We start from the raw sequence: 16,623 nt of genomic DNA, 5'->3' as shown, positions 1-16,623 counted from the left end.
TAGGTTCTTCAAAATAGCCACATTTTGCTTTGATTACTGCTTTGCACAATCTTGGCATTCTCTTGATGAGCTTCAAGAGGTAGTCAACTGAAATGGTCTTCCGACAGTCTTGAAGGAGTTCCCAGAGATGCTTAGCACTTGTTGGCCCTTTTGCCATTTACTCTGTGGTCCAGCTCACCCCAAACCATCTTGATTGGGTTCAGGTCCTGTGACAGTGGAGGCCAGGTAATCTGGCGCAGCACCCCATCACTCTCCTTCATGGTCAAATAGCCCTTACACAGCCTGGAGGTGTGTTTGGGGTCATTGTCCTGTTGAAAAATAAATGATGGTCCAAACAAAAAGCAAACCGGATAGAATAGCATGCCGCTGCAAGATGCTGTGGTAGTCATGCTGGTTTAGTATGCCTTCAATTTTGAATAAATCCCCAACAGTGTCAACAGAAAAACATCCCCACACCATCACACCTCCTCCTCCATGCTTCACGGTGGGAACCAAGCATGTAGAGTCCATCCGTTCACCTTTTCTGCGTCACACAAAGACACGGTGGTTGGAACCAAAGATCTCAAATTTGGACTCATCAGACCAAGGTACAGATTTCCACTGGTCTAATGTCCATTCCTTGTGTTCTTTAGCTCAAACAAGTCTCTTCTGCTTGTTGCCTGTCCTTAGCAGTGGTTTCCTAGCAGATATTCTACCATGAAGGCCTGATTCACACAGTCTCCTCTTAACAGTTGTTCTAGAGATGTGTCTGCTGCTAGAACTATGTGTGGCATTGACCTGGTCTCTAATCTGAGCTGCTGTTAACCTGCGATTTCTGAGGCTGGTAACTCGGATAAACTTATCCTCCGCAGCAGAGGTGACTCTTGTGAGGCATGTGAGCCAGTTTCTTTGTAGCGCTTGATGGTTTTTATGACTGCACTTGGGGACACTTTCAAAGTTTTCCCAATTTTTTGGACTGACTGACCTTCATTTCTTAAAGTAATGATGGCCACTCGTTTTTCTTTACTTAGCTGTTTTTTTCCTACCATAATACAAATTCTAGCAGTCTATTTAGTAAGACTATCAGCTGTGTATCCACCTGACTTCTCCACAACACAACTGATTGTCCCAACCCCATTTATAAGGCAAGAAATCCCACTTATTAAACCTGACAGGGCATACCTGTGAAGTGAAAACCATTGCAGGTCACCTCTTGAAGCTCATCAAGAGAATGCCAAGAGTGTGCAAAGCAGTAATCAAAGCAAAAGGTAAATATTTTCAGTTGTTTCACACTTTTTTGTTATGTATATAATTCCACATGTGTTAATTCATAGTTTTGATGCCTTCAGTGTGAATCTCTAATTTTCATAGTCATGAAAATAAAGAAAACTCTTTGAATGAGAAGGTGTGTCCAAACTTTTGGTCTGTACTGTATATGACAAATATTCTACAAAATATTCACGAATGATCGCGAATTGGAATATTGCCCCTGATGCTCATCACTACAATTGAGTATGCTATGATGAAGAAGAGATCACACATTAGGGGAAAGTATAGTGTTTTGTATTTTCAATAAAAATGGATGTAAACTGGGCTCTCTTTTTCTGACGAGCCATCTTGAAAATTTTGAATTTAGAGAAGCCCAAAAAAATTGGGTAAAACAAAATGAAAGGTCCATGTATAATGCACCATATTGAAAATCAAATTCTTTGTAGTGTTAATCTAAAATTTTACATTAAGTAAAGAAAGAAATATCAACAGTACCTAAATATAAATCATTTTAAACAATTAAAACCAGTGTCTAGATCTGCGAAATTGGGCATACTTCACGTTTTTAACCTCCAAGCAACCAACTATGAACAAGAATGTTAAAAGCCATGCACCTAAATGCTTTACCAACCTTTACCTAGAGGTGCATCAAGAGCTTTGTTTTCTTACATTGTGTTAAATCAGAGGACTCAACAGTTATTATACTTATTACAGCTCCAGCGACCAGTAGAAGAATAATTAATCTCTTATTCCAAAGACACATTCCCATGTCCCTACTGTAGAAGTGCAACACAATATTATGAAAAACAATCTAAAGGTTGTAAAACTATTCCTGGTAAAATGAAACAGCCAATCCCATAAAGTGTGCTCTGAATACTTTACAGTTCTTAATTTTAAAAATGCTTGAAAATATTCAGACAAATTATGTCAAACCAGATCCACTATATTTAAGCTGTGTTTATATCACTTTTTAGTTCCATGTTTAACATATACTGTACTGTTCAAATGTTTTAGGCAGGAGTGGAAAATGCTTCAAAGGAAGAAGGCTTCAAAAATAGAAGTGTTAATACTTTAAATTTATTATGCAGCATGAAAATGACCCCAAACATATAGCTGATGTCAATAACAACTATCATCAACCTACAAAGAAACAAGCAGTCCTTGAAGTGATTATTTGGCCCCCACATAGCTCTGATTTCAACATCATCAAGTCTATTTGGGATTACATGAAGTGACAGAAGGATTTTAGCAAGCCGAAATCCATTGAAGATCTGTGGTTAGTTCTCCAAGATGTTTACAACAACCACCCTGCCAAATTTCTTCAAAAACTGATACTGTTTTGAAAGCAAAGGGTGGTCACTTCTTGACTTGATTTAGATTTAGTTTTTGTTCATTGAATTTGTATTTTGATAATTAGTAAAAATAAAATAAAAAATATTAATACTTTTTTGAAAGCATGCTTACTTTGCAGAATTTTTCCCACAAGTGCCTGAAAATTTTACACAGTAATTTATGTTCGTAATAAAAAGATGCAACATTTTTCAAGAGGAACTCTATGGTTACAGTTGCCACTTAAACTTGACACAAAACCTGATGTGAACACAGCCTAAAATGTATACCCTCATTAAAGGATACTTTTACACTAGCGGCAGCCTTCTCCGGCAGGCTGTTCCCCTGCTGGAACAGGCTGCTGGAGAAGGCTGCAGCTAGTCTGAAAGTAGCCCAAACACTAAATAGTGATTATTTTATGATATATATAAACTGGTTGATATGACGTGAACAAAATATTAAAAATATTTTTTTTTTTATGACATGAACTAATAATTGCAGACTTTAGCCACTAGCAACGTAAATTTGGCACAAAGTGATGTAGGTGTATGGCACTGTAATTGAGTGGGCACAGGAGCTGTGCCCGCTTTATAAGTACAGGGGCCCTGTCTGTCATTGACATACAGGCCACTGCAGTATCATTCACATTTTTTATCAATGGGGCTCATGTTGTAACTTCATTGTCTACACACAATGTGATCAGGGGATGCTGATGGTTTCCATGGCACCTGGAAACCTTACAAATACTTCCAGGCCTACCATGTACAGATGTATGTATACAGGTCTAGCCCCATGCTGAGTCTCATAGGTAAATGTGAGTGTGAAAATGACAGTTTAAATGTGGTACATTTATTATTTCACCCTGAACCTTTACAGTTGGCAGCACTAGCATTATAAATCACCATATTGGGTCTCAAGATTTGCATGGTCCTCTTATACTCTTGATCCCTCTTAAATGGTCAGGCAAAGAATAGGGTCACATGTAGTGTGTTGCTAAAACCAGGAAGCAAAGCATAATAAGATGGCTTGCTTTTCACCATGGCACCTGCTGTACCCCAAATCTTGGACACTAAAATAATATATTTGTGTAAAAATTTACATTTTCAAAACCACCAGAAGAATCTAAATGTTTACAACATCCCCTTGGTAAATTCTGTAAAGTTATCAAAAGTCATCTCTTGTTTTATTTTTTTATTTTTTTTATTTTACCTCAGAGCCTTTGTAGCTGTCAGCCAGTTCTGTATAAATTCCCAAACTAGGCCAAATGCACATGGTGCTCTTTCTCTTCTGAACCCTGCAGTTTGCCCAAACTGCAATTCATGACCATATAGGGAGTAGTGTCATACTCAGGAAAAAGTATATGACAAAGTTGGGAGAGCTTTTTCTCCTATTGCCACTTATTAAAATGTAACATTTGAGGCTAAAACTACATATAATTGAAACACAATGTAATTTATAATTTTATGCCCTAAAAAAAAAAAATGTGGGTTCAAGCCAATCACTATACCTCTAGGTGATTTTCTTGAAAGGTTTAGTTTCCAAAATGAGACAACTATAGTGGAATTTTATACTGCACTGGCGCCTCAGGGACTGTGCAAATGTGATATGGCACATAAGAACCATTTCAGCAAAATCTTCCCTCCAAAAGCCAAATAGCTCTCCTTTCCTTTCTAGCCCTGCCATGTGCCTTTACAGCAGTTTACAACCACATGTGGGGTGCTGCCTTTTTCTGTAAATAAAGGTGCAACCAATTTTGGGGTGTCTTTTCCTGTTACCCCTTGTGAAAATGAGAAATCTGATACTAAAGCAACATTTTATAAGAAAAAAAATTCCATAGCCAAGTGTTTATAAATTTTATGAAACACCTATGGGGTCAAAAACTCACTGCACCCCATGATAAATTCATTGAGGGGTTTATTTTGGGGGGGGGGTTTCCACTGTAGAGGTATCTCATGGTCTCTTAAAATATAATATAGAGACAGAAGATAATTTCAGCAAAATCTGCCCCCCAAAAGCCAAATGGTTCCCTCCTTCAAATAGAATATGGGGATGCTGCACACCTCTTAGTTAGCTACTGTATGTTATAATATGGGGGTACTATTTAGGGATCAAGACAGAATCCCTGACGAAGAGCACCGTAGTGCTAGAAACGCGTTGGATGAACTCCCCTTCTTGGTGTCTGAGAGGAACCGTAGTCTCTGGTGACGTCACCTGCTCCACATTTTGAGCACGAGCGAGATTCAAAAAAGTAAAGGCTGCGCCACCGGCCGGGGCGAACTTTGAATAAGACTGTTAGAAGAACTTTGTCTGCCTTCAGTGGAGACCGTTGGAGCCCCTTGAACAAGAGAAATAAGAAAATTCACAAAACCTGAACCGAACCCTCAGCAGATTTAGCAATAATCGCGAGGAGGATCAGCAAAGAAAATAAGGTAAAATAGAAGATCTGGCTTGATCCCTAAATAGTACCCCCATATTATAACATATAGTAGCTAACTAAGAGGTGCGCGGCATCCCCATATTCTATTTGAAGTTCTTTTTTGTGTGTGACTGCAGCGGAGGTACAGCGCTGTCTGGGACACTGCTGTACTAGTGTTACAAGTAGCGCCAATTGTCTGTGGCATTGCCACCTAGTAAGTGGTTCCCTCCTTCACCTTTGAACCCAGCAGAGTGTTCATACAGCAGTTTATGACCACATATGGGGTGTTTCCACATTCATGAATAATGCTTAACAAATTGTAGAATGTTAGGTGAGGGGTTCACCTTGTGAAAATGAAAAATGTTGGGCTAAAGCAACATTTTATTTAAGAAATGTAAAGTTTTATTTTCATAGCCAAATTTCTTCAAATTGCATAATTTGCTGGGTCATTCATTTTCAAAAGTTTCCCCAAAACTTTTTCCGCTGTAGGCGTACCTCAGGGTCTCTTCAAATGTGAAATGCCCAAAAAGATTCCAGCAAAATCTGACCTCCAAAAACCATAAGGCACTCCTTCTATTCTGATCCCTTATAGCAGTTTACGACCACATATGGGATGTTTCTGTAAACTTCAGAATCAAAAAAAAAATTGGGTATTTATGGGTTTCTACTATGTAAGCCTCTCAAAATCACTTCAAAACTTAATTTGTCCATAAAAAAGTCTGTTTTGGAAATATTCTTGAAAATTTTGCTTAAAAAATTCTAAGCATTCTAAAATCCACCCAAAAAATGACATTTGCAAATGATAGTAAAATAAAGTAGATATATGTTGAATGTCAATGAATAATTATTTTATAAGGTATCACTCTTTCTTAAAATCAGTGAAAATCAAGACTTTTTAAATAAATAAATAAAGGTAAAACATATTGCCCACTAATATGAAGTATGATATGTCATGAGGAAACAGCCTCAGAATCAGTTGTATAAGTAAAAGCAATCATGAGTTATGATGACATAAAGTGACATGTCAGATTTGCTAAATTATGATTGGACCATAAGCTGAAAACTGTCTGAGTCCTGAAGAGGTTGGCATCCTCTCTGAGAGAGAAATAACTACTTGTTACAGTGAAAGACTAATGACACCTGACATAGAGAGTGGTTTATATGTTGTGATATATGCAATCGTTGTCTATAACTGTTAAATGTGTTACCTAATTTAAAAAAGAAACAAGCATTTTAATAGATTAAATACTTCATTACTGGAGTGTCCTTACCAGGCCAATTTTTCAGTTGTAGCAGTCGCCCTATCTAACTGCAAATAACTGAATAATTACTAAGCCAGACTCCATGAATTTGATATTATTTTTCACAGGACACCCTAGACCTTTCTTTTTTGCCATTAGATGGTGGATATAATATATAAAAAAAAAATATTTAAGGAAAAACTAAAAATTATGCAAAAATTTTTTTTTTCCTTTATTATATTTTTTTCCCTATTCTGTACACTTAATTTTACTACTGGCTGGGCCTGTCACAAGACTTCAAAAGACTAGAGCGCATTTTGGATTTTAGCGGCCTATTTTTCTATTGCTGGTTCTATAGCACCATGCTGCCAGAAAAAATATTCATCTTGGGGGAATTTGGACATCTTAAGGTTTTGTCTTTTACTTTTTTTTATAAATAAAGACAAATATGTGTGTATTTTACACAGAAAAAAAAAACTTGCTATGCAAAATATAGCTAAAACGAATACCTACATTTTTTTAATAAAAAATGTGTGTAGGTTTGTATATTTTACACACATAAATTCCACTATACTATTGCTAAAATGAATAAATATATATAAATATAATAATATTATGATAATAACTTCAGTTATTTGGTCAGTTATGTCCATCAGTGGTTATGAGCCAAAATCAGTAGTAAAGCCTACTCAGAGAACAGGTGTAATGATCTGATTTGCACCCATATTATGTTTTTGACCTACACCTAGTTTTGGCTCACAATATCATATAGTGGCACACATAATACAAAACATCGACAAGCTGAATTATTCAAAATTTGTTTAATATCGTTATGTATTTTATGATCCACAATCAACGGATCCATCAAATATGGATGAAGCCTATGTTAGGCTACTTTCACACTCGCGTTTTGGGCAGATCTGTCATGGATCTGCAAAAACGGATCCGTTACAATAATACAACCGCATGCATCCGTCATGAACGGATACATTTGTATTATCTGTAACATAGCCAAGACGGATCCGTAATGAACTCCATTAAAAGTCAATGGGAGACGGACACGTTTTCTATTGTGCCAGATTGTGTCTGTTTGGCTCAGTTTTGTCAAGCGGACAGCAAAACGCTGCAGGCAGCATTTTGGTGTCTGCCTCCAGAGCGGAATGGCGACCGATCGGAGGCAAACTGATGTATTCTGAGACAATCCTTTTCCATTCAGAATGCATTCAGGGCCGGACTGGCCTACCGGGATACCGGGAAATTTCCCGGTAGGCCGCCGACCCTGGGGCCGCTTTAAAATGTGCCTGCACTTTTTCGGCGGCCGGGGGGCCGAATCCGAAAGCTGAAGATCTGATGTAGTAGTGGGTGGAGCTGAGCAGGCCGGCCGGCCTCCGTGGGAGCGGCACTGCTCCCTCCGACCACCTGGTGTCACTGTGATTTGCAGGTCCCTTTCAGTCCCGGAAGCGGCAGCCCGTGATCCTCCTGGCCCGGCCTGTGTGTGGCCGCCCCTCTCTTCCTGCAAGTGGCCTCAGGCTCCCGCCGCCTCCCTAGCCCGGGGCTGCGGCCGGGGCCGCCACTTAACCTCCAGATTCATCATTCAATATGCCGGGCCCAGGCCGCAGACCGGAAGCAGAGCCCGACGCGATGTAAACAGCCCTGAGAGGACTTGAGGAGCCGCAAATACTGGAGGTAAGAAGGGGCCAGGCTGAGCTCTCATGTGACTGTGCAGGCATTCAGGGTTATGTAGTGTATATTATTTACATACAGTCCTATAAATTATAAGACTGTATGTACACTAATATACACTACATAACCCTGACAGCTTGCACAGTCACATGTGGGCACAGCCTGGCATCCAATACATATCACAGAGAGCTATACTGTGCATTATAAGCACAGTATAGCTCTCTGTGATATGTATTGGATGCCAGGGGTGTGCCCACATGTGACTGTGCAGGCTGTCAGGGTTATTTAATGTATACTATTAGTTTACATACAGTCTCCAGTTTACAGGAATCTCCAGGAGTGGCATCGGCTGGGCAGATCCGCTTCTAGGATCTGGGCACCATGGGCACTCTGTAGCCCTTATATGCTTCTTTATACATCACAGCAAGGAGATTGGGGCAATTGACAGCAGGGCTCCGGCTGGAGGTAGCACTTTGTGAAAGGTTGTCACACAGGTTGTCAGGGGCTGGGAGTGGAGAACATCTTGGTGTGTAACCTGGTGTCACTGTGTTTTTTTTTGTTTTTTTTTAAAAACAATTTTTATTTCGGAAAAGAAATAGGCAGCATACAAGTGTACAAAGGACCTGCTGGGCATGGTGCCTCCACAGAGGGCAGGGAATCAGATTGACTGAGGAGGGCTTGTACTTTGGAGAAGAATATGTGGCTTCATGTGACAGAGCAGAGGAATCGCACAGAAGAGTGTGTGGATGAGGATACGTCGTGTCTCCAGGAGCTCTGCCCCTGACATCTCCAAGTGACAGACACTGCTGGACCCCCCTGGCACCCTGCACACAGAGCCTTCCTGTATGTATGGCTGGTGCCAACTTGTGATCAGATCTTACAGTCTGAAGCCAGGAAGCGCTGCCACCCTGTCCCCAGGTCTTCTCTGTGCATGCACCCGGAGCCCTCTGTGCCCACGCCGGTGATGCCATGCCCCGCAACCATAGTGGAGGTGATGTGGGAGGCTCTGGGCTCTGGATAAAAAGCAGCTCTGGAGGTAAAGGCAAGGGCAGGGACCGTTACTACGGCATGAAAGATGTGGAGTCGGGTCGGGGCAACAGGGTGCTGTTGAACTCCAGTAGAGGGGATGGGCTGCTTCTCCTGGGCACCAGTGACACTGGCAGGGGCAGCGGTGTGGGACCGGGAGGGGGCTTGCAGGAGAGCCGCCGAGGGAAGCAGGGAGCTTGCATGAGCTTATTGGGGAAGCCACTGTCGTACAACAGCAGCCAGAGCTGCCGGAGGAACGTGAAGTACCGGAGGCTGCATAACTACCTGTACAACGTGCTGGAGAGACCCCGGGGCTGGGCATTTGTCTACCACATCTTTGTGTGAGTACCGGACACAGTGCTGCTGTGTATAATGCACCGCCACTCGCCACATGTGGCCATGGCCCTGGCATCCAATACATATCAGGGAAAGCTATACTGTGCATAAATAATGTGTGCAGGGTGCCAGGGGGGTCCAGCAGTGTCTGTCACTTGGAGATGTCAGCGGCAGAGCTCCTGGAGACACCACGTATCCTCATCCACACACTCTTCTGTGCGATTCCTCTGCTCTGTCACATGAAGCCACATATTCTTCTCCAAAGTACAAGCCCTCCTCAGTCAATCTGATTCCCTGCCCTCTGTGGAGGCACCATGCCCAGCAGGTCCTTTGTACAGCACAGTGACACCAGGTTACACACCAAAATGTTCTCCACTCCCAGCCCCTGACAACCTGTGTGACAACCTTTCACAAAGTGCTACCTCCAGCCAGAGCCCTGCTGTCAACTGCCCCAATTTCCTTGATGTGATGTGTAAAGAAGCATGTGAGGGTACAGAGTGCCCATGGAGCCCAGATCCTAGAAGCTGATCTGCCCAGCCGATGTCACTCCTGGAGATTCCCTTGCTGCTCTCTGTACAGGAGGGGACAGCGATCACACAGCTCTCTGCATCCAGCAGGCTGCTCAGCCTCCACACAGGCAGCTCATTCATACATAGAAGCCTGGAGGTCACTTCCAGGCAGCTGAAACTCCATGCATGATGGTCAAAGTGGCTGTGAGAAGCTTGGAGCCCATCACCTCCAGGCAGCTGCACTTCAACAACTTTTCCAGGAGAATCCAGCAACTCTGACAGCAGGAAGGGGTTGCCAGTCACTCACTTGTCCCTGTGCAGCCTGCAGCTCCAGTCCTTCTCCTGGTGCTGCTGCTGACATACATTCAAGGGGGACAGAAGGGGAAGGGGGGTGAGGAAGAGGGGGAAGGCCAGGTACTTACAGGAGGACTATATCTGAGTATAAATTAAAGGGGTTGTTCGGGTTCAGAGCTGAACCCGGACATACCTCCATTTTCACCCAGGCAGCCCCCCTGACTTGAGCATCGGAGCAGTTCATGCTCCGATGCTCTACTTTGCCCTGCACTAAATCGTGCAGGGCAAAGGCATTTTTTGAAGATCTAGTGACGTACCGGGGCTCTCCATGGGGCTGCCAGGAAGCCCAGTGACGTCACTATCACTGATGGGCGGGATTTAGCGCTGCCCTAGCCAGTAAAACGGTAATATGAACAATGGGGTTCTACAAAAGAGCTATTGTGGGGCAAAGTTCATATTCGTGTTTTAAAATGACTGCTTTCCCCTTTTATAAACAAGTAAATAATGACGCAATGCTGTGGGGCTGGTATGCAACTTTTTCCAGGGCTGGTTTTTATCCCCAGTCCGGCCCTGAATGCACTATGGCAAAACTGATCCGTTTTGGACTGTTTGTGAGAGCCCTTAACGGATCTCACAAACGGAAAGCCAAAACTCGAGTGTGAAAGTGGCCTTACACCCAAATTTTTTGCAAATCCATTGACTTCAATGGGTCTGTGGATTGCATTTTGTGGACCAGAATAGGACATTTTCTATAATTTTCAGAAAGGAATGGGGCAGCACGGTGGCTCAGTGGCTCAGTGGTTAGCCCTGGTGCCTTGCAGTGCTGGAGTCATATGTTCAAATCTGACCAAGGGCAACATCTGCATGGAGTTTGTATGTTCTCCCCGTGTTTGCATGGGTTTTCTCTGGGTACTACAGTTTCCTCCCACACTGCAAAGACAGATTGTGAGCCCCATTGGGGACAGTTGGATGCTAATGTCTGTAAAGCGCTGCAGAATATAATAGCGCTATATAAGTGCATAAAATAAAATAATATGGATGCAGATATGACATTGTATGCATGAGGCCTTATTTTTATTTATCTGAAAATAATACAAAACATTCTACATATAAAAAACAAAAGGATTTGATACAAATATAAAAGGTACATAACCTAATAAACATGAACTTACTGAGTGAGAGTCTGGTACGGTACAGAAGGTAAGAGGGGAGAAGTATACAAGGACTTGCAATTTACAAGGGATGGGAGAAGGACACAGATTGTAAGTGTACAAGTGACCTATTTGGATCAAACTTATTTATTCAAAAGTCTATATCCTATTTTATTATTTTCATTTAGGTCATAGAATGTCCCCTGTTACTTACTTTCTTGAGTACAATGCTGCTGTTACGCTGTGAATACATTCCACGGTCTTTTATTGTGTTGCTACAAAGTGATTTTATTAGACTCTTCATCAAAGAGTCATCCAACGGAGAGATTAAAAAAATAAAAATAATTTGAGAATTACTTACAATAGACTTTTATTGCAAATGGGCAGAATTATTAAAACTTCCCCCTAATGTTTTTACAAACTTTTAACTATTTAGCCTATTTTTTTTTTAAATGATTGTCCCATCTATTAATATTATCTTTACTTATGATTACAGTACTTATGATTTTCATGCCGTAGAAATTATCCATTGAAGAATTATTAAATTTACTTAACCACTTTACGTCCGCCCATAGGATATAAACGTCCTATGGGTGGACCTCTATTTCTGAAAGCACGTTTTAAAACGTCCTTTCAGAAATAGCAGCTGCACGCTAATCGTGCAGCTGCTGATCGGGTTGCCCGCTGTCAGTGACAGCAGGGCAACCCAGAGATAAGGCAGGGACAGTTCCCAGGTGTCCCTGCCTTCTAGATCGCTGCAGACACAGCGCTCACCGAGCGCTGTGTATGCAGAGCAGGAAGCGCTATGCGCTTCCTGTTCCGGCCCGGCGGTCATGTGACCGCCGGGACCGGAGCGTGCAGGAGCTGTGTGAGGTCTCTCACAGACCTCGATCAGCCCTGCTCTGAGGCTGTACAGCGCAGAATCACGCTGTACAGCCTCTCTGGGGGTGCATTTCTTCTGTAACTGGGGCGACTATGTCAGCCCCAGTTACAGGAGAAATCAACAGTGAAAAAAAAAAGAAAAAGTGAAGCAAATGTCCCCCAGAGGTCTTGTATGACCTTATGGGGGACGAAAAGTGTAAAATAAAATAAAAAAAAATAAAGGGTTGAAAAAATAAAATAAAAAAAAGTTTCACATGTAAAAAAAAAAGGTCCCCAAGTAAGGAATAAAAAATATAAATTTAAAAATAGAAAAAATAAAATAAAATAGACATATTTGGTATTGCCGCGTCCGTAAAAACCAGCTCTATAAAAATATCACATGAGCTAACCCCTCAGATGAACACCGTAAAAAAAATTAAATAAAAACTGTGTCAAAACAAGCAATTTTTGTCACCTTGCATCACAAAAGGTGCAACACCAAGTGATCAAAAACGCGTATGTCCCACAAAATGGTACCAATAAAACCGTCACCTCATCCCGCAAAAAATGAGCCCCTACATAAGAAAATCTCTCAAAAAATAAAAAAAACTATAGCTCTTAGAACATGGAGACACTAAAACATCATTTTTTGGTTTCAAAAATGCTATTATTGTGTTAAAGTGAAACAAATAAAAAAAAGTATACATATTAGGTATTGCCGCGTCCGTAAAAACCAGCTCTATAAATATATCACATGAGCTAACCCCTCAGATGAACACCGTAAAAATAATTAAATAAAAACTGTGTCAAAACAAGCAATTTTTGTCACCTTGCATCACAAAAGGTGCAACACCAAGTGATCAAAAACGCGTATGTCCCACAAAATGGTACCAATAAAACCGTCACCTCATCCCACAAAAAATGAGCCCCTACATAAGAAAATCTCTCAAAAAATAAAAAAAACTATAGCTCTTAGAACATGGAGACACTAAAACATAATTTTTTGGTTTCAAAAATGCTATTATTGTGTTAAAGTGAAACAAATAAAAAAAAGTATACATATTAGGTATTGCCGCGTCCGTAAAAACCAGCTCTATAAAAATATCACATGAGCTAACCCCTCAAATTAACACCGTAAAAAAAAACAAAAAAAAACTGTGTCAAAACAAGCAATTTTTGTCACCTTGCATCACAAAAGGTGCAACACCAAGTGATCAAAAACGCGTATGTCCCACAAAATGGTACCAATAAAACCGTCACCTCATCCCGCAAAAAATGAGCCCCTACATAAGAAAATCTCTCAAAAAAAAAAATACTATAGCTCTCAGAACATGGACACATTAAAACATAATTTTTTTGTTTCAAAAATGCTATTATTGTGTAAAACTTTAATAAATGAGAAAAAGTATACATATTAGGTATCGCCACGTCCGTAACAATCTGCTCTATAAAAATGTCACTTGACTGAACCCCTGAGGTGAACGCTGTAAAAATAAATAAATAGAAACTGTGCTAAAACAACCAATTTTTTGGTCACCTTGCCCCATAAAGTGTTATAATGAATGATCAAAAAATCATATGTACCCAAAAATAGTACTAATAAAACTGGCACCTTATCCCTAGTTTCCAAAATGGGGTCACTTCTTGGGAGTTTCTACTGTAAGGGTGCATCAGGGGGCTTCAAATGGAACATGGCATCTAAAAACCATGTGGAGTTCCTTTTCTTCTGCGCCCTGCCGTGTGCCCATACAGCAGTTTATGACCACATGTGGGGTGTTTCTGTAAACCGCAGAATCTGGGTAATAAATATTGAGTTTTAATTGGCTGTTAACCATCGATGTGTTAAAGAAAAAATTGGATTAAAATAGAAAATCTGCCAAAAAAGTGAAATTTAAAAATTTGATCTCCATTTTCCTTTAATTCTTGTGGAACGCCTAAAGGGTTAACAAAGTTTGTAAAAATCTGTTTTGAATACCTTGAGGGGTGTAGTTTCTACAATGGGGTCATTTATGGGGGTATCCACTATGTAGGCCCCACAAAGTGACTTCAGACCTGAACTGGTCCTTATAAAGTGGGTTTTGGCAATTTTCTTAAACATTTTAAGAATTTCTTCTAAACTTCTAAGTCTTCTAACGTCCTAAAAAAATAAAATGACATTTCCAAAATGATGCCAACATAAAGTAGACATATGGGGAATGTTAAGTAATAAATATTTTATGAGGTATCACTTTCTGTTTTAAAAGCAGAGAAATAGAAATTTAGAAAATTGCGAATTTTTCTAATTTTGGGGTAAATTTGGGATTTTTTCATAAATAAAGGTGAAATATTTTGACTCAAATTTATGACTATCATGAAGTACAATGTGTCACGAGAAAACAATCTCTGAATGACTTGGATAAATAAAGGCGTTCCAAAGTTATTACCACATAAAGTGAGACATGTCAGTTTTGCAAAATTAGGCCTGGTCAGGAAGGGGGCAAATGGCCCAGATGGGAAGTGGTTAAATAGTATGAAGCCAGCTGGTTTTACAAAATGTATATCAATTTGCATATTCACCTAGTGATCTGAGTGTTTTTGGACATGTGTGCTCAGTCAACCTCTTCACTGAAGTATCCTCATTCCTGTTTTCAGCGTAATATTCCTCTGTTCACAGAACAGAAGCTTTTACAATTGCTTCTACTCTGCTTGTCAGAGGAGAGCTAGAGCATATGAAATAGCACAGCAAGAATACACAGCAAATCTGAGAACATTGCTTATGAGGATTGAGATGTGAGCAAAAAAGTACTATTTATTATCACTTCTCCAGACTAAATGAGGGATTTATAATCTAGTCATCTGCAGGGGAACTTAATAGGGACTATATTTATGTCTGCTAAAGCAGGAAGGAGACTTACTGGGATGGAACTTGCTGGGAACTATATTTACGGAAGCCAGAGGGAAAAGTAGACTGACCCAGAATTTACTGAGAACTAGATTTATGGCTAACAGAGGGGTATTTAGGCTGGCAGTTTTGAGGAGCAAAATAGAGTAAAAGATACAAAAAGCATGTAAGGGGCTTGAGTGCTGTAGGCCGTAAACAAATACATGGGTCATGTGATATTGCCTATTAGTGTGTCTGTTTTTTTCTCTCTATAAGGCACATCTGATCATAAGACAAACCTAGGTTTTAGAAGAGAAAAAAAAACTATATATATATATATATATTTTTTTTTTTTTTCATCAGACCCCTAATCTTCATCAGACCCCAAATCTTCAACAGACCCCCTACCTTCATTAGACCTCAGATCAGACCCCCAATCTTCATCAGACCTCTGATCACACACCTAAATTAGTCCTCTAATCTTCATCAGACGTTAGATCACACTAAAAAATAAATAAAGCAGCAAACCTCTTCTTCTCCAGATGATGCCGCCACTTGAGAGAGCCAGTGTTCTCTTCCTGCTGCACTGTGACTTGACATAGCACAGTGTCAGGTCATAGTGCATGCCAACACTCACGCTGTATGCTGTCAGGATACAGTACAATTCTGTGCCTGGAGAAGATAAGAGAGCGGTGCGTAATACCACCACTAGCAGCGCTATACTCATCTCTCCCTAGTTCTACTGTACTAATGAACACTAATTAGTATTCACTTTATAATACACATTGACATTTTTCGGACACTTTTGGGGGGGGGGGGGGGGGACGACTGTGTCTTATAAAACTTGTAAGTCCACAATGGTTCTGAGAGGTACGCAGAGAAAAAAATAGGCAAAGGATACAATTTATTTTTAGGTGGAAGCATTGCAATGTAGTTAAAAATAGCACTTAACCACCTCAGCTCCCCTAGCTTAAACCCCCTTAATGACCATACCACTTTTTACAATTCTGCACTGCACTAATTTCACGGTTTATTGCTTGTTCATACAACTTACCACCCAAATGAATTTTACCTCCTTTTCTTCTCACTAATAGAACTTTCATTTGGTGGTATTTTATTGCTGCTGACAATATTAGTAATCGAAATTTACTGATTTTTTTTGCAAAAAAAAAAGACATTTTTCACTGTGGCGAAACCAACCTCACCACTGGGTTTTGGAGAGGCCTGTTTACCAGCCTCTTGCCTCAGGATTATGGCCCTTTAAGATACTTTTACTAACTTTTAAACCCCTGAACCTATTCAAGTGAATTTTGGATAGGTTTATCCCCAAGTTATACTGGTTAAATTGATATAAGTTATATGTATGTACAATGTAAACTCACAAAGTTGTAACAATTTATAAGAAGTGTAACTTTTCAGTGTAGGAGATAGCTGAGTGGATACAGAAATGGACTCAATTATCTCCTAGACAGAGGGGAGGAATATGCTGGGTGTGTTTCTATTGTCCCATTGTACCATTGTCCCATTGTGTGTTTAAATGGTGATTTCTGTCCTGTTGTCTCCACATGTGTATTGGCGATTTCCCTTTGTCCTGAGAGATAATTGGATTGCTCCTCGGGTGTCTCCAGGGCAGAGAGGAGGAAACCATGATGCATTGTGGAGATGTGTG

The sequence above is a fragment of the Bufo gargarizans genome, chromosome 1 (assembly GCF_014858855.1).
Source record: "Bufo gargarizans isolate SCDJY-AF-19 chromosome 1, ASM1485885v1, whole genome shotgun sequence".
Taxonomy (NCBI): Eukaryota; Metazoa; Chordata; class Amphibia; order Anura; family Bufonidae; genus Bufo; species Bufo gargarizans.
This window is presented reverse-complemented; position numbering follows the sequence as displayed.